This window comes from Lepidochelys olivacea (genome assembly GCF_965140295.1).
Source record: "Lepidochelys olivacea isolate rLepOli2 genome assembly, chromosome: 27".
In the NCBI taxonomy this organism is placed as follows: Eukaryota; Metazoa; Chordata; order Testudines; family Cheloniidae; genus Lepidochelys; species Lepidochelys olivacea.
This window is the reverse complement of record NC_140437.1, coordinates 3,617,484-3,635,316: the sequence shown is the minus strand read 5'-3', so window position 1 is coordinate 3,635,316 and position 17,833 is coordinate 3,617,484. Positions and strand designations below refer to the sequence as shown.

At 47.3% G+C, this 17,833-nt stretch overlaps 2 long non-coding RNA genes across 4 annotated transcripts in view; one reads left to right on the top strand and one right to left on the bottom strand.

Annotated features, from left to right (window-relative positions):
- Nucleotides 1–1,890: 1,890 nt before the first annotated feature.
- Nucleotides 1,891–3,001, bottom strand: LOC311513866. The gene is made up of 3 exons (XR_014709791.1): nt 2,829–3,001; nt 2,145–2,205; nt 1,891–2,042 (listed from the first exon to the last, which is right to left on the bottom strand). It is a non-coding gene; the product is annotated as an uncharacterized lncRNA (long non-coding RNA).
- A 162-nt stretch (nt 3,002–3,163) lies between these two features.
- LOC311513592 overlaps nt 3,164–17,833 on the top strand; it is a 72,918-nt gene continuing 58,248 nt past the window's right edge. For all 3 annotated transcript variants that reach the window (XR_014709753.1, XR_014709754.1, XR_014709755.1), the window contains exons 1-2: nt 3,164–3,235; nt 3,641–4,039. This is a non-coding gene — a long non-coding RNA (uncharacterized lncRNA). The remainder of the gene's footprint in view (nt 3,236–3,640; nt 4,040–17,833) is intronic.

The window sequence follows — 17,833 nt, the reverse complement described above, 5'->3', positions numbered from 1 at the left end:
CTCTTGATATACAGTAGTATTCACAAAAATACAAGTTAGTAGCTTTCTTTGCTGGACGACCACTCATATTGTCTTCTAAATAGAAAAAGACAAACATGGAAAGATTTAAAAAGTTTCTGTCTAGCTACAGGAAAAGCTGGATTTTCATTTAATGCACAGCAATATTTTCTTCCTTCTGTTACCTAAGTATCAGAGTAAGATGCAGGGCTGCCACTACGGGAGACTAGAAACTGTTCAGCTCCCCTCTTCCAGTGCTGCCACTTCATCAGTACGTGCTACTGATGCAAAATGCAGCACTGCTCCTGCCCCTGAGCTCAGCTTGAGGAGCTCTCTCTACGCAGGATAAAAGCTCTGGAAGGGTCTGATTCAAAGTCCAATGAGCTTTGGACCAGGACCTAAGGCCTTGATCCAGCAAAGTTGTGGGCTAAGGCCCAGATCCTCAAGGTATTAGGCACCTGACTCTCCTGGGAGTTAGGCTTGTTGGGAACACTGGGGCATGGCCACTAGGTAACTCGAGGGGATGGAAGACCACAAGTGTCGATGAAGCCCCCTCGCACTAGGCCCCAGTGTCCTTGCCCCCCCCCCCCCTCCTGCCTGGAGGCACTCGCAGCAGCTCTGTGTGCTAGGCCCAAGTGTCCTTGGCCCCCCCGCCTGGAGGCACACACAGCAGTTATGCTGAGAATCTGCAACAGTATGTTGCAGAGTCAGACTGCCTGAAACTAAGCAAGGCCAAACAGGGGAGATATGGAAGAACAATGCTGAATAAAGCAGCTTTATGTATAGCTTAACAAATGATACAGATAATCAGGGAACTAGCTGGGAACTGGATTGGCTGGCTATATGGATACTTGGGGCAGCTTGCTATTGGATAAGTATGCTGGGAAAAAGGATGTATAAAAGCCTGTGTAACTTCCTGCTCTGTTGTGCAGGATTTGAGATTTTATTCTCCCTGTACCTTTTTGCAGCTGCAAATAAACTTTTCTGCTTCTCCACCCCGTTGTGATTATTGGGTGTAGCACACCGGGTAACGAACCACTCAAGCTGTTGTTCAGCCTCTCGGCACTGGGTGCCGGCAACAGGCTCCTAAATATCTTTGAGGGCTTGGGCCTTAGTCTCACTGACTTCAGCAACTGTGTAAGGGCTTTGCTGGATCAGAGCTACAGCTCAAGTTGTGTACCCCACTGAGAGTAAAAGAGAGATCTTGCAGGCCTCGGCCCTAGCCAGCCGAAAGCAGGCGTAACTGAACAACTGCTCATATGCATCTAGCATCTCGGTGGCTTGTTCTCATTCTTCTAGAGGACCCTAGACAGTCCCACGAAAACCCTTATCTGATTACTAAGATGTGGAGATGGAAGCTGAGCACCATGGCAACAAGCCAGTTGTAATGACAACCTTTAGATGAAAATGGGTTGTCCTCTGAAAGGGACTAAAGCCCCTGTGCTCTGCCCCCACTCACATGAGCAGAGGGGAGGAGCAGCAGCAGCTCAGCATCATGCTCTTCCCTTCTCTCTGATCTCAGGGATGCCTCTGGTCCCAGCACGTGGGGCTGGTGAGGAGCGTGAAGGGTCGGCCCGAGGAGATAGCAGTTCTCTGTCGTGTTCTCTCTTCAAGCCCATGGGGGCTCTGGATCACATGTGGAGAGGGGCACTGCAATATGGCTTTGAGGATGGGCAAAGGCAACTGTCCTATGGAGCTGTCCCAAGATGGCCACTCTCCCAGTGCATCATGGGACATCTTCAGGGATGATCTGATGGCAAGTGAGCAAAGGGGAAGTCCCAGAGCCTCCTAGTCCCTGCATGGGTGGGGGATGGTGTGGCTCCAAAGCAGGAGCTCAAGGGGAAATGCAGTGATAACTCTAGGCATTGCTAATATTCCCTGATTTACCTTACATCAGCCCTGTTGAAAATTTCTTCTTCATCCGAAGAGTCTCTGTCATATAATTTCTGGGCCATGGATTTTTTACGTATAGAATCCAGTGGGAGATACATGTCTCTAAGCCAAAGCGGTTTCTCCATACTTGAAGTCTCTGATACACCAGGGACCTGGAAGACAGCAGAGACATTTATACTGTGCTGTAGTGTCAATTACTGGCACATTTGGTAAGTACAATTATCTGGCACATTGAAACTTCTGTCTGTGCTTACCTGATGGATCGCTTCAGAAGAGATTTTGCTCTTTCTTTCTTGGGAGAGTTTCTGAAACGACCTTTTAAAAAAAGAACATCACGTAAAGCAAGTTAGTGACTCCTCCTAAATCTCGCTCCCCATGCGCTGCTACCCTGCTCCAGCTGACATGGCACAGTGAGCAGTGGGTTTGGAAGCCAGCCAATAGCCACTCAAACTGTTGTGACGCTTTTGGACTTAACGGATTGGAAATAAAGGGGCTGCAAGGGAGATGGAAAGCCTCCAAGCATTTTTGTCCCTGAAGAATTCCCTCTTTTTAGTACTTTTACAAACAAGGTTCACCATGGTGCAGCTACAGATGGCCTCAGGTAGCCCTTTCCTGCCAGTACGAAAACATCCACTCTCTTACTGGTAACATTTCATCCTGAATCTACAAGATAAACAACCAAAGCACAGCACAAAGACAGGCCACAACAGCAACCCGCCTCGTGCCCACGCAGGGGAGCAAGGTGGCATGGGGCACCCCCGTACGCTGTGTGGGCCTCCATCGTGCAGGAGGAGAGACAGCCTTGTCAGGCAATGCTTTCTCCCCTGTGTAAGTGGGACTGATGTCACTGGCATTACTGGGGCAATGCAGCAGAGAAGCAAGGCTCAGCTTGTCCGAGAAGGCCCTTGCGCATGCAAGTGAGCCCCTTGTGCAGTGACCTGCTAACGTGGGACTCCCGGGCCGTCAGCTTTGGATGTGACCCAGTGTCTGTTCCCATGGCAGTGTGTAGCCGCCTCATACGGTATTTAGTAATTGTGAGTATTATCGCAGTGCCTGGGACCCCAGCTGTGACCAGGGCTTGTGATAAATGAAGGGGTGGGAGATAGCTCCCTTTTATGGACACCCAGCCAGCCAGTTAGCTCTAAAATCCCTGTTAGTAGCTATTTTCTACTTGCTTTACTTGTAAAGGGTTAAAAAAGCAGCTAGGAAGGGACTGGGCACCTGACCAAAAGAGCCAATGGGAGGGCTAGAACTTTTTAAAATTGGGAAAAAGCTTTCCTTTTGTCTGTTGTTCTCCGGAGAGAGGAGACACAGAACAGCAATGCTGTAAGAAGCTTTAAACCAGGTATGAAAAATCATCAGATCATACCTAGGAATTACTTACCTGAATCCTAGATATGTAAGTAGATCAGGGAAGATCTAGGAAGATGCGATTAGGTTTATCTCTTTTATTTCTTTATGGCTTGTGGACTCCTCTGTGCTAACCCCCAAATGCTTTTGTTTTGCTTGTAACCATTAAGCTGAATCTCAAGAAAACCATTCTTGATGCTTAATTATTATATTTGCTCTTTTAAAATCTAGCACTAGCCTAAGTTCCAAATGTATTTTCTTTCTTTTTGTTTTTAATAAAATTTACCTTTTTTAAGAGCAGGATTGGGTTTTTGTGTCCTGAGAGGTTTGTGCATGTTGTTTAATTAGCTGGTGACAACAGCTGATTTCCTTTGTTTTCTTTCTCTGCTCTTCCCCGCAGAGGGTGGTGGTGAAAGGACTTGAGGGTACCCCACAGAGAGGAATTCCCAAGTGCGCCTTCCTGGGTCCTAAGGGTTTTTTTTTTTTTTTTGCACTTGGGTGGTGGCAGCATCAACCCATCCAAGCTCAGAGAGAAGCTGTAACCTTGGGAGTTTAATACAAGCCTGGAGTGGCCAGTATTAATTGTTAGAATCCTTGCAGACCCTCTCCTTCTGCACTCGAAGTGCTAGTGGGGGAATCAGCCCTGACAGGACCCCGCTGCACTGGGCTCTGCACACACACAGCGTAAGAGACGGCCCAGCACAGAAGAGCCAGCCATTGGAACAGGCACATGCCACGAGCTGGGGAGAAGGCTAGATGCCAAGCAGTGCGACCAGTGGCATGAGTGGCAAATGGCAAGGTAGGGCCACCAGTAACTTTAAATAAAGGTTTGGGTTGGTTGTGCGGGGAGGGGATGAGCTCACAGAGAGACGAAGGGCAGGGAGAAGGCAGGGAGGATGAAGATGATGTGAGGGAGGGGGGTGGCAATAGGACTTCTTGCAGTTCCCTGCAGAGGGCGATTCACCACGAGGAAGATCAGCAGCCCCGAGCCCCTTTTCCCCCCTTGTAGTGAAATGGTTACCCCTTTGTTGGGGTTGGGAGGCAGGTGAAAAGGAGGGCAGAGAAATGGAGGGAAACTGAGGTGGGGAAAAAAGTGGGAGTAAGAAGGTGGGGGCAGATAGAAAGGTCAGGGGAAGTAGAAATGGCGGGGCCAAGAATGGGTGGCAGGGAGCAGGAGGGCAGAAATGGGGAGCACAGAGTTGGAGGGGGAGATGGGGAAACTTGAAGATGGTTCAGCTCTCGGGGTGAGAGACAGAGATCAGATGCCTTGGCGTCGGGAGTTGGGGCACGTAGGAGGGAGAGAGCGAGAAGATGGGTCCCCGTGCCACTCCTGGGGAAGCAGGCCTGCCATCTAGCCCGCAGGCCACAGAATGGAAAACGCATGGTCCCGCCCCCGGGGCAGTGCAAAGCAGCAGATGAGTCCACGCCTGTGTGCTTTTCATAGGGCTCAGCTAGGCAGCTCTGACTTGTGAACATGGGACACAAGGCTCAGAACCCTCAGCCAGGGCCGGCTCTAGGTTTTTTGCCACCCCAAGCTCCGAGAGTGCAACTGTTCAAGCAAAAAAAAAAAAGGATGGCTGGAATTGTGCCGTCCCAAGCACGTGCTTGCTTTGTTGGTGCCTAGAGTCGGTCCTGCCCTCAGCTTGCCCGCAGTGCCCCAGACAGAAGCATTGCTAGGATTGAGTGGATGCAATGGGCAAGAGTAGAATCCTCCACGGATGCCTGAGGAAGAGAGTCAGAGGTGCTACAGGCCTGCTGTGCCCGTGTGACCCCAGTTATGTCCAACACAGGGCACAAGCAGCAAGCAGACAGGCTCAGAAAATCCCTTCTTCGAAGCCCCCTAGATTTCAGTGCTGCACAGCAAACGGGAGCAACGTCTCCTAGAGCCCCTGCAATGAATGACGCTGAAACAATCAAGTCGATCAACCCAACCTTCCTTTCATGCTGCTCTGGAGGAGGAGCGTGAGTGGATGACTTCAGCTAGTACACTGCAGCAGGGGAAGCCTGGGGCTCTGAGCACTGATGCGCTGGTAAGGGGCATCCACAAATATCCTGTCTTCTCCCCAGTGGCAAACCCTGAGCCCTAGGAGTGTGTGCAAGGGGAGGGGCAAGGAAATCTGCTCATTTATTTAAATTAAAACGCTCCCATGACTTGATATGGAGGTGGTACCACTGGGCATCATATCATGAGGGCATTTGCAGGAAAGACTTATTTTTTTCTGAATAAATATGGTAAATACTAACTGCACAGAGCTAATGAATCACAATATGCATGTGAGCAACACTGGGGTCCCGGGCAAACTGCTGCATTAGTATTGGCTAGTAGGGCCTGGGAAGAGACAGTGGTGATACATTGTTACAGCAAATAGCATAGCTGTCACATGCGATTAATAATTACTGTGGAGAAGAGCAGCTTGCAAGCTGCTGGTGAGAGGTTTGCAGATGTCTAAGTTTATTAGTCAGCAGCTGGGATCTCTCTCTCTTTGGAGTGTCTTCTCTGTGTTTGCTAAAAGTGAAGCATTGTTTTTTAAATATCCAAGTGGGTGCCTTGTGATTCTCCAACATGCAATATTTGAAAGGTTTGGAACAGTCTAAGATTAGGCATTGTCTAAACGAGAGAAAACAGCTGTCTGTGTTACACAACACTGGCAGGGGAAAAGAGAACAATTACCATATTGACTGTGGTTTGTTATCATGTGTTGATTGAGAAGATGCTGCGGATCTTTGGGAACAAATCTGCTTAAGAAGAAAAAAAAATGACTCTTAAACAACAGCTGCCAGGCATTTTCTCCCTGTATGCTGCATACAAGAAACACCAAGATACTGGTTATTAAATAGGAGCTAAACAAAAATTTTCTATCTAAACGATTTTTCACTGGGAAATTGTTCTTCGACTAAACAAAATGTTTCACTAAAAGTGTTTGCTGCAGAAAAGTTAGATTTTTTCATTGAAAAACCCAAAACTGAAATATTTTTATTTGAAAATGCTGCCACACTTCCTTGTGATAGTTTTAGTTAGGTTGCCTCATGTCCCTATTCTTCTCAATGGACTGGTCTCCCTAGCTGAACTACATGTCCCATGATGCACCACGGCCAGCAACTCACATGATGCACCATGTCCTCATTCCAAGAGGAGAGATCAGAGTGCATCATGGGAAATATAGTCCAACCAGGAGTCGAGTCTATAGAGGAGAATGAAAACAAGAGGGAGGAGCCACTACCATCTAGAGCTGGTCACTTTGGTGAAATATTCTTTCATTAAAGCTGAAACCTATCGTTTCCATGAAATATCTGCCTGAAAATTTTTTGGCTTGAGCGAGACAGACAAGTCCTTTCTCAACCTGATTTGAAGTAAGAACAGAATTTGAACCCCTGTCTAGACCAGTTCTCTAGCCACCAGGAAAGAGAGAGAGAGACAGACGCTCTTGGCTTTGTTCTATCACCGGACACTTTACTGATATATCTAAGCAACAATGTGATGACATCAGGACACTGCTTGTGATCCTGTGCCCGGATCCTGCAGTCTTCACACAGGTAAAGCTGCCATTGACTTCAATGGACAGTTATTCCTGCCATTTTCTTGGAGGGACCCGCCTGTCCCAATGATGGGTGCAATGCTACTGTTGCTGTAATTTGCACTCTGGTAGTGCCTAGCTGCCCCGCAGCCCTGTTGTGCTGGGCACTGTCCAAACAGTAGATACCAGCAAGACAGTCTCGGGCCCAAATGAAAGTGTCAAGAGGTGATGGTTGGACACAACACATGGAAGGGCGGATGTGAGATAATGAATGGTGGGAGTTCTGCCTGAGTAGGGACTGCAGGGTTGAGCCCCCTTTGCAACCATTACCACGGTGCCCTCTTTCAGCTCCTCCCTGAGCACTCCTGAACTAAGACCCTGCGTGTGGGTAGTGTGGAAGAAGTGGGTGGGCTTATTAAATATTTCCCTCCCAAGGGAGGAGTAGGCTATAGCTGTGCTCTTTATGCAACAAAAATAATGCGCGAAACCACACCGGCATGGCTGGTCTAGTCCCAGATACCCCAGTGACCGAGGACCCAAAGCGCACGCTGCATGTGGGAGGTGCGTTTGCAGCACGTGCAGATATACCTGAGCTAGCGATGATTTAGTGAGATCAACGTGATCTGGCTGGATCAAAGCTCGCTTGAGTAACAAGAGCTGTACAGCCATGGCAGCATGAGCCCTCAAAACATCCCAGCTAGATCTAAGCCAGCTGGGGTGTCTGCCAGGGCTGCAGCCAGAGGTGCTAACTCCGTGAGTGCTCCAGGGCTCAAGCACCCCTGGAAGAAAAATAGGGGTGCTCAGCACCCACCAGCCACCGCTGTTCAGCGGGGCTGTGGATCAGCTGTTCAGTGGGACCATTGACCAGCTCTTCAGCCCCACCAATCAGCTGTTAGGTGGCTGGCAGGAGGTGTTTGGGGGGAGGGCGGGGGCAGGAAGAGATGGAGTGGGGACAGGGCCTCGGGGAAGGAGCAGAGCCGGGGCAGGAAGAGGCAGAGTGAGGGCAGGGCCTCGGGGAGGGGGCAGGAAGAGACGGAGTGAGGGCAGGGCCTCGGGGAGGGGGCAGAGCGGGGGCAGGAAGAGGCAGAGTGCGGGCAGGGCCTCGGGGAGGGGGCAGGGCGGGGGCAGGAAGAGGCAGAGTGCGGGCAGGGCCTTGGGGAGGGGGCAGAGTTCGGGTCAGCGCCTGTGGCTGCAGCCACATCTCCTGACTGCTGCACAGAGAGACCCGAGCAGGTAAGGCATAAGTACCGACATATGGCTGCTCTGGCTGGTTCTGGGCAGTTTCTAAACCACGGAGGGCTCATACAGTGTTCGAAGGGATACTGCCAATCTCCTACACAGTGCTGCAAGGACGACTGGAACAATGGCTATGCAAAAAATTGATTTTTTTTTGGCTTACCTCGATGAGACAAATCACTGCAATGATAATCATTATGACCACTGTCACCGAAATCGCCAGCAGCAGCTTGTTGCCGTAGCTGTACTGGGGAGGCTCTGGGGATAACTATGTAACAGAAAGACATTCAAACAGAATGGGAATGATAGTTACTTCTGAGTTTTCTATTGCTCATTTCCAGTGTATCGTGTGATGCTTACCTCCTCTGAATCTTTCTTGCTGGCTTTCCTCTGGTGGGCGCTTTTGTTGGGCACGTTCCCGTTTTCCCAGAGGTACGTTCGCCACAAAGAGGAGGTTTCTTTGATATCTTCTCTCTCACTGAATAGTTTCATGAGCAGGCCTGTCTTAGAGATGAGCTTCGCACAGGCCAGCTGCACCCTGGGCTCAGTGCAGTCCATTTTCAGGGTTCGGATCACATGGGAGATGAGGTTTCTCACAGCTTGGTTTGGGATGAGGGAGTGCAATCGATTATTCAGCTCAGCTTCAAACAGGTCTCCTTGAACAGAGTAATTATCTGGGGATGATGAACCACTAAGTGCATATGGAAAACCAGAGCTCTCTTTTTGATGCTTCCAGTGTGTTTCATTGACTTGGTGTATGCTGGGTAAGATACCATCCAGTGAAGAGTCTTTGTTTTCTGATGGCTTCTCCAAGACAGCATCAGTCAAAGCAGCACTCTTTCTGTGTGATAATCTATTGATTACACCTTTACTATTCATCCTGTGCTTTTGTTTTCTTTCCACTAGCATGTGGCTTACAGCTGAATTCACTCGATGAAATGCCTTCTGGAAAAGATGATTATTTCTACTGAAATGCGGGCTCCCTTTCTGGCCGTGTTTTCTGAAAATAAGAACTTTTTTAGGTTCTCTAAGGGGTGCATGCTTTGCCTTTAGAGCGTCCAGATCTTTCTTCCTACCAGTTTTATTGTCATGTTCCAAGAAAATAATGATTTTACCTGTTAAGTCCTCAGAATTGTTTTCAACCTTAAATGAGACAGTCAAGTGAGAGGCCTGTGTGGGCAAGTGTGGAAGGGAATGTCTCTGGGAGGAGGGAATGGATATTTTGTGATGTCTGAAGACAGAAACTGTGCTAGAGGGATTTAAACTCCTAGCCACTTTCTTCCTGCTTTGTGCTACACGGTGCAAATCTAAGTCACTTTGCTTTTGCATCTGACTCTTAAATGCCTTCTTAGTTTCTCTTCTTTTTCTGCTAAAACAGCAAACTGTTCCTTTGCTTCTCTCTTCTTTAGCTTGCAGGGTCTCTCTTTTCATCTTCTTTGATTGTTTTTCCTTCCCTTCCATTGTACATTTCATCATATAATCCACACATTCCTTTGTTCTCTCTGGAGTTTTCTTCCTTCCATGTGTGTTTCTGGATAAAACCTTGTCGCATTGTTCTGCAAGTTCCCTACACATCCCTCTGGTTTTCAAATGTTCTCTCAGACGCCCGGGCATTGCTGGAGTTTGCTGCTCAGTTCCGTGTGCTTGGCTTTTGTGCATGGCAGGAGTCTTCAGGAATGACTTGAGCACAGATTTGATCTTGTTTGCACCATTGCCATTTTCAGCATTATATAATTTTTCTTGGAGCTCTGTTGCTAGCAAGTTCGCCAAAATATAGAGTTTCCTCAATTCACTTTCATTGGCCCAGTCCACGTGCTGAAAGTCAGTCAATGCCAACATACTGGACTGAGCTGTAGGAAGTTTGAAAGGGCCTGGGGTAACTTTTCCTTTGTGTAAATTAAAATTGAACAGTTTAAAATATGGCAGGACTGTCAGTCCTACATCCTTTATTTCTCCCTTCTTGGTCAGGTGTTTAAAGAAAAGGTAATTTACTCCAGGAAGAAGCTCTCCTGACTTATTAAGATTAATATCAATCTTAGGTTGATACTGGCTATCTGTGAGCATTGTGATTTTATTATCGCTGTTGGTGAGTAAAGGTTCCTCAGGCTCAAGATTTAACACAATGCTGGCATTCAGTTTCCTGGACTGTAACACTTTCATTAATTCCTCTTGCATCTTTTCTAAAGGTTCTTCGTGAACTGTTCAAAACACAAGAGAGCAAATTTGTATCTCTCTATGTCAAGAAGAGATTGCTTCAAAAATATGGGGTCACAGGGTTACCCTAACCCAGAGACACAGTGTAACAACTCAGTGGAAATGTGTGCTAAAGAGAAACCCGTTTTGAAATGTATAGTAGATAAGTTAGGGGGAAAGACTTGTTAGATCAACCGGTCCCTCTTTTGGAGCCAGAGGATATATAAAGGGCTCTGCCCACATTCATTTTAAGTGTCCCATGTGACCAAGCTTTCCTTGGGAGAGTTTTCCACACCCTAAGACCTCTCACTCTCTGGTTGTTTCTCTTCCAAAGCTATATCTCATTGCCCTTAGCTAAGTGTAAATGTATTTTTTCACTCTTGCCAAACTCAGAATCAGCTGAATAAAATTAACTCAAATTGAAAACCAACCAAAAAACCCAAATCCTGGAAAGCGAGACAAAGCATGGAACCAGACCAGCTGAATGAGGATGAAATATTGGTCACCACTTGCAGTTACTACTAATAGAGCATTCCATACGGAAAACGACAGACTAGATTATCCAGTGCAAAGTGGCCTGAAAGCAGACACCAGGCCAGCTGAGAACTCCCCAGTGCAAGCAGACTCTCTGCTGGTGTTCAGCTATCAGAGGCAGATCTGTGGCCCCCACGCCCAGTAGAAGTGGAAGGAGTGGGCCTGAGCATATCAGGCAGCCCCTGGGCCAGCTGCACTGGCCACTGCTGGGGCAGTTTAGGTTTGGGAGGGGGCTCAGGGTTGGGGCAGTGGGTTGAGGTTCAGGGTGGTGCTTACCTCGGGGAGGGGGGCGGCTCCTTGGAAGCAGCTGGCGTGTTCCTTCAGCTCCTAGGCGGCGGGGCCAAGGGGCTCTGTGCACTGCCCCCACCCACAGGCGCTGCCCCCGCAGCTCCCATTGGCTGCAGTTCCCAGCCAATGGGAGCTGCGGAGCCAGAGCTTGTGGCAGTGGAAGCACACGGAGCCCCCTGGCCACCCCTCCCCCTAGGAGCCGCAGGGACACGCAGAGCTGGGTAGGGAGCCTGCCAGCCCCGCCAATCCTCCCCCCCAGCACCAGCGGGGGTCCCGGGCCACGTGCTGCCACCTGGCCCCCCTTCTCTGCACCAGTGGGAGTCCCAGGCCACCCCCTCAGAGCACCCATGGCCTCCCCCCCGACCAAGTTTTAGTTAGGGGTATATTACAAGTAAGTCATGGACAGGTCACGGGCCATGATTTTTTTGTTTACTGCCTGTGATCTGGCCATGACTTTTACTAAAAATACCCGGAACTAAAATGTAGTCTTACTTATTAATAATCCCTAGCTCTTTATAGTACTTTTCATCAGCAGATCTCAATGTGCTTTACAAAGGTCAACATCGTTATCCCCATTTTACAGGTAGGGAAACTGAGGCACAGAGCAGGGAAGTGTCTTTTCCAAGGTCATCCACCAGGTCAGCGGCAGAGCTGGGAATATGACCCGGGTCTCCCAAGTCCCAGTGCAGTGCTGTACCTAGTAGGCAACACTGTTCATGAGGTACATCAAACCAAAGTGGTGCATGCAGTGGCCTGGTGCTGCATGTCGCACTGTGCGAGACAGGGGCACTCTGAGAGCAGCCTGTGACCATGTAACAGAGACCGATCAGGCTGTGGAACGGCTTCTCTGTTTGTTCAGGACATTTAAACCTGTAGACTAGATGCAACTGTAGCACTAGTGCAGTCCAGAGAGGGAGAGAAAAGGCCTCAATGGCGCAACTGATATTTCCTTGCTCCCCTCTGTGATTTCGGGTCACAGGTAAGAGTGGGAGTGTGAACAGCCTGACTACGAGTACAAGAATTCATGGCATCTCTTGTCAGTTCTGAGGCTCATATTTTACAAGGGAGGTGCACGACTGAGGCTGTGGTATGCAACTCAGCACGTGCAATTGAATCGCATTGGCGTGCAGATACCAGTGCTAAAGGAAACACCATGTTGGATGGAACCAACCATAGACAATTAACCAAACAAGCCAGTTTTCCCAAGATGATATTTGACACCAACTAAAGTTTTAATTCCAAAACACTCTTCAGCCTTCATTGCCTCAAACCCACTTTCTAGTCAGAAAAGCTCCACATTTCTCCGTGCCCTGTGTGTGTGTGGTGGTGGGGGAGAGGGCTGTTAGTTAAATGTCTTCTTGGGTGCCAGCTGCTGGTGTCTGTTGGGGCTGTTTGCTCAGCAGACTTTCAGGGAGTTTAAATGGCTCACACTGACAGGGCTCTAAACCAGTCACTCCTGAGGCTGCCTTGGTCTCACCCCAGCAGGGATGCCCCTGGAATTGGCACAGAGGTAGAACAGTGTCCACATGTGGAGTTAATAAGGAATAGCTCTTGAATAATTCCATGTGTAGACAAGCCCTAACCTAATAGTTAGAGATCAGCTTAAGCACCTTGCACGAGGTTTAATATCCCTTCCCAAATGTTTATCAGTAAGTATTCTAACTCTGAATATTCTGGTATCCATAGACATGTCCAGTTCCTTTTTGAATCTTGCTACCTTCTTGGCCTCAACTTCATGAGGCAGTGAGTTCCATAGTCTAACCATGTATTGTGTGAAAAAGTATTTCTTTTTTTCCATTTTGCATTTGCCTCTTTTTACCTCACTGAATGCCCCTTGTTCTTGTGTTATGACACAGGGAAAACAGAAGCTCCTGATCTCCCTTCTCTAGACCAGTCATTATGTTATAGACTCTTATCATGTCCGCTCTTATCATCTCCTTTCTAAGATAAGAAATCTTCATCTTTTCAGTCTTCGTGAAAGAGTTTTCACAGGCCATTGATCATTCTCATCACCCTTTCTGAACCCCCTCGAATTCCGCAATATCATTTGTGAGATGGAGTGACCAGGGCTGCACACAGTCTTGTGAAGTGCTGAGTGCTGGGAGTGGAGGACCAACTGAGCCTTTCCTGTACAGAATCTTTCACAGCTAATGGAGTAATGGTCACACTTAAGGCGTCTATGTTCAAAATGATATATGTTAACTGCAAACCTACCGCACAGGGAGGAGTTGGTGGCACACAAATGTTCACAGTGTAACTTGATTGTCTTACACAGAATTTCAATATTCTCTTTCATCTGGCAGAGGCAGCAAGCCATGTTGTTGGGCAGTATGCTGCAGACAAAAACATGATTGAACAAAATCCCAGTATTTCATTCCTTCCCTTGTATTACATATTGAGCAATACCCAGCCACCCCAGCCATACATTTGTGTGTGTGTTTATTCTAGAGCTGCATGGGAAGCTATTTCCCCTCCCACTAAAATTTCAGCTGAAATTTTTTTGTTCAAAATTTTCCATTTGAAATTTTTTTTTAAAATGGTGTGACATTCTGAAGGGAAGCATTAATTTTCAGTTTGAATCAAAGTTTTCATTTTGATTTTTCAAAAACTGAACTGAAAAATGCAATTGGAAACAAAAAAATGTTTTCATTTCCTTTAGAAATTTCTCATTGAAAAATGTAGTCAGAAACAACATTTCTGACAAAACTCCACGCATTCAGCAGGTAGCTTTTCTTACTATTATTTGATTATAATATTTCTATTATTTATTAGTTGCATTGCAGCAGTGCATAGAAGCCATAGTGATGAACAAACTCAGAACAAAAAGAAGAACCTAACTGATCTAAATATGTGTTGTCTTTAACAGGGACTTGCAAAAGGAAATATTTGGGGGGAGGGATAACTCAGTGGTTTGAGCATTGGTCTAAACCCAGGGTTGTGAGTTCAATCTTTGAGGGGGCCATTTAGGGATCTGGGGCAAAAATTGGAGATTGGTCCTGCTTTGAGCAGGGGGTTGGACTAGATGACCTCCTGAGGTCCCTTCCAACCCTGATATTCTATGATATTGGGCTGGTTGCCTTTTTCTTTTTTATGATGTATAATGAAGGTCCAAGAGGGTTTTGTAAACACAGTACAGAAAAGTTACTAACTGAAATAACTTTTGTTTTCTGAATGCATTGCCTCGATCCCATACAGCTCTCAGTTATTGCTGAGTTATTAGATACAAAGCTAATGATCTCCACAGGCAAACCTTATCAGCATAGATAATGAAATTAGAGTGTTTACAGAAAAACAGCTAAAATTAGTGTAGGGGCAAACCAGCATGTTTAGCATCAGAGGACTAGGTACAGGAAACAAACCGAAAAACCAGAATTCCTTAGTGTACGTTTCTGTATACATCCCCAGGCTTCGACTTTCTTAAGTTAGCTGAACAGGTGAGTGTGTGGTTTTCACTTGTTTTTTCAGACTAAATACCTGCTTCCTGTGCTTGGTAGCATGTCAGTGGGAAAGGACCTATGGAAAAGCTGACACATACCAGCAGCTCCGACATAGTATAGCAGGGTCTTTGGGAAGGGGCATGTCTGCAGGCCAGACAGGGTATAGCAGGATCTTTGGGAAGGGGAATGCCCACAGGCCAGACAAGGTATAGCAGGGTCATTGGGAAGGGGCATGTCTGCAGCTCAGACAGAGTATAGCAGGGTCATTGGGAAGGGGCATGTCTGCAGCTCAGACAGGGTATAGCAGGGTCTTTGGGAAGGGGCATGTCTGCAGGCCAGATAGGGTATAGCAGAGTGTTTGGGAAGTGGCATGCCCGCAGGCCAGACAGGGTATAGACGGGTCTTTGGGAAGGGGCATGCCCGCAGGCCAGACAGGGTATACATTCAGAGCTATTAAGGGATAGGTAGGCATAGTCTCCCCACTTATGCCACCTAAGTAATGAGACCCATGGATTCTAGGTGTGTGGAACCCTCTGTCCAGCCGTGTGCCTGGAGTTTGTGTCCCTTTGCACTCACCATTCAGGGAGTTACTTGGCAATGTCACCCTTTCACCAAAAGGTTGTTTTTAGTTAACTTGTTTTCCGTGTGGTGACTGTGTCAGGCCCCCATGCCATTCTCTCCTTCCCTCACACAAAGGGCCAGATCCCCAGCACCTGCTTCACCCTTTGCACAGCTCCTGTGATGCAAAGGGGCCAGAAAACTGACTGAACAGGGAGCTGGGAAATTCCCAGGTGTAGGGAATCCCTGGCAGGTGGACAGCTGGCATAACTGGCTCTACCTCACCCTATCCTGAGTTCCCTGATCCCAGCACAGAAGGTGTGTCAGGGACAAGAGAGACCCCTGTGATCAGGAGAGACTTTAAGACACCTTTGTCACTTTGCCCTCATCCTTCCCCAGTCAGCCAGACTGAAGGATCTGACTCCTGTGCAAAACTGGGTCTGCTCTTGAGTTTGGTTTGATTGTTGCTTCAGACCCTTAACCCTTGTATCAAATGCCTGACAGGACTGTACTCCTGCTTTTCCATAGCTTATTGCCCAAACTTTCTCTTGGTTGCTTTGTTTGATCCCACATCTTTTCCCTCTAGCTCTCTTACCTCAAAGAGCCACTCCACCTTAGAGAGGCCTGAGATGGCCCTATAGAGCTCCCGCTGACCTCATTACCAGAGTGAGGCAAGTGAACAACGCGGCAAGTCTCCAGGCCTGCATCATGCTGCAGGTGCTTAAAAGCCCTTCAGCATGGCGCCAGCTGTCGAGTCCAGCTATTTCATTAGGAATGGTTAGAGTTTTGGATGCTATTTTATTTTCATTATTCTGTCTTTATCTCAACGAAGAATAAAAGCTAATGTGTTATTGTCCATATGTCACGGAATGTTCTTTATTAAAGGGTTTATTTTAATGCTACAGCATGTTACAAAACAGGTCTTTGGCTTCAGTGTGATTTTTATAGCTTGCCTCGTCGGTTGCATTCTGCAGTGCTGCTAGGCACAATTAACAAGCCCTAGGTGTTCCTCTGGGCCAGGGACCATCTTTTTGTTCTGGGCTTATGCAGAGCCTAGCACAATAGGGTCCTGGCCCATGATGGGGCTCCTGGATGCTACAGGAATAAGTAAGAATACAAATAATAACAATAACAACGAGGAGTCCTTGTGGCACCTTAGAGACTAACAAATTTATTTGGGCATAAGCTTTTGTGGCTATAACCCACTTCATCAGATTCATGGAGTGAAAAATACAGTAGGCAAGTATAAATATACATCACATGGAAAGATGGGACTTGCCTTACCAAGTGGGGGGGGGGTCAGTGCTAACGAGGCCAATTCAATCAGGGTGGATGTGGCCCATTCCCAACAGTTGACAACAAGGTGTGAATATCAACAGAGGGAAAATTAATAGAGGGAAAATTACTTTTTGTATTGACCCAGCCACTCCCAGTCTTTAGTCAGGCCTAATTTGATGGTGTCAAGTTTGCAAATTAATTCCAGTTCTGCAGTTTCTCATTGAAGTATGTTTTTGAAGTTTTTTTGGTTAAAGAATGGCCATTTTTTTAAAGTCTGTTATTGAGTGTCCAGGGAGATTGAAGTGCTCTCCTACTGGTTTTTGAATGTTACAATTCTTGATGTCTGATTTGTGTCCATTTATTCTTTTGCATAGAGACTGTCCGGTTTGGCCAATGTACATGTCAGAGGGGCATTGCTGGCATGTGATGGCACATATCACATTGGTAGATGTGCAGGTGAACAAACCCCTGATGGTGTTTTAGTTGGGGGCTGTAGGTGATTGTAGTGGCATTCTGTTACTTTCTTTGTTTGGCCTGTCCTGTAGTAGGTGACTTTTGGGTACCCTTCTGGCTCTGACAATCTGATTTTTCACTTCCCCAGGTGGGTATTGTAGTTTTAAGAACGCTTGGTAGAGATCCTGTAGGTGTTTGTCTCTGTCTGAGGGATCGGAGCAAATGCAGTTGTATCTTAGGGCTTGGCTGTAGACAATGGATCATGTGGTATGGTCTGGATGAAAGCTGGAGGCATGTAGGTAGGAATAGCGGTCAGTAGGTTTCCGGTATAGGGTGGTGTTTATGTGACGATCACTTATTTGCACTGTAGTGTCCAGGAAGTGGATCTCTTGTGTGGACTGGTCCCGGCTGAGGTTGATGGTGGGTCCAGATGATGAAGATGTCATCAATGTAGTGCACCTACAGCCACAAACTAAAACTTCTCCAGCGCATCATCAAGGATCTACAACCTATCCTGGACGACGATCCCACACTCTCATAGACCTTGGGAGACAGGCCAGTCCTCGCCTACAGACAGCCCCCCAACCTGAAGCAAATACTCACCAGCAACTACACACCACACAACAGAAACACTAACCCAGCAGCCGATCCCTGCAACAAACCCTGTTGCCAACTCTGTCCGCATATCTATTCAAGGGACACCATCATGGGATCTAACCAAATCAGCCACACCATCAGAGACTCGTTCACCTGCACATCTACAATGTGATATACGCCATCATGTGCCAGCAATGCCCTTCTGCCATGTACATTGACCAAACCGGACAGTCGTTACACAAAAGAATAAATGGACACAAATCAGGCATCAAGAATTGTAACATTCAAAAACCAGTAGGAGAGCACTTCAATCTCCCTGGACACTCAATAACAGACTTTAAAAAAATGGCCATTCTTTAACCAAAAAAACTTCAAAAACATACTTCAATGAGAAACTGCAGAACTGGAATTAATTTGCAAACTTGACACCACCAAATTAGGCCTGACTAAAGACTGGGAGTGGCTGGGTCAATACAAAAAGTAATTTTCCCTCTACTAATTTTC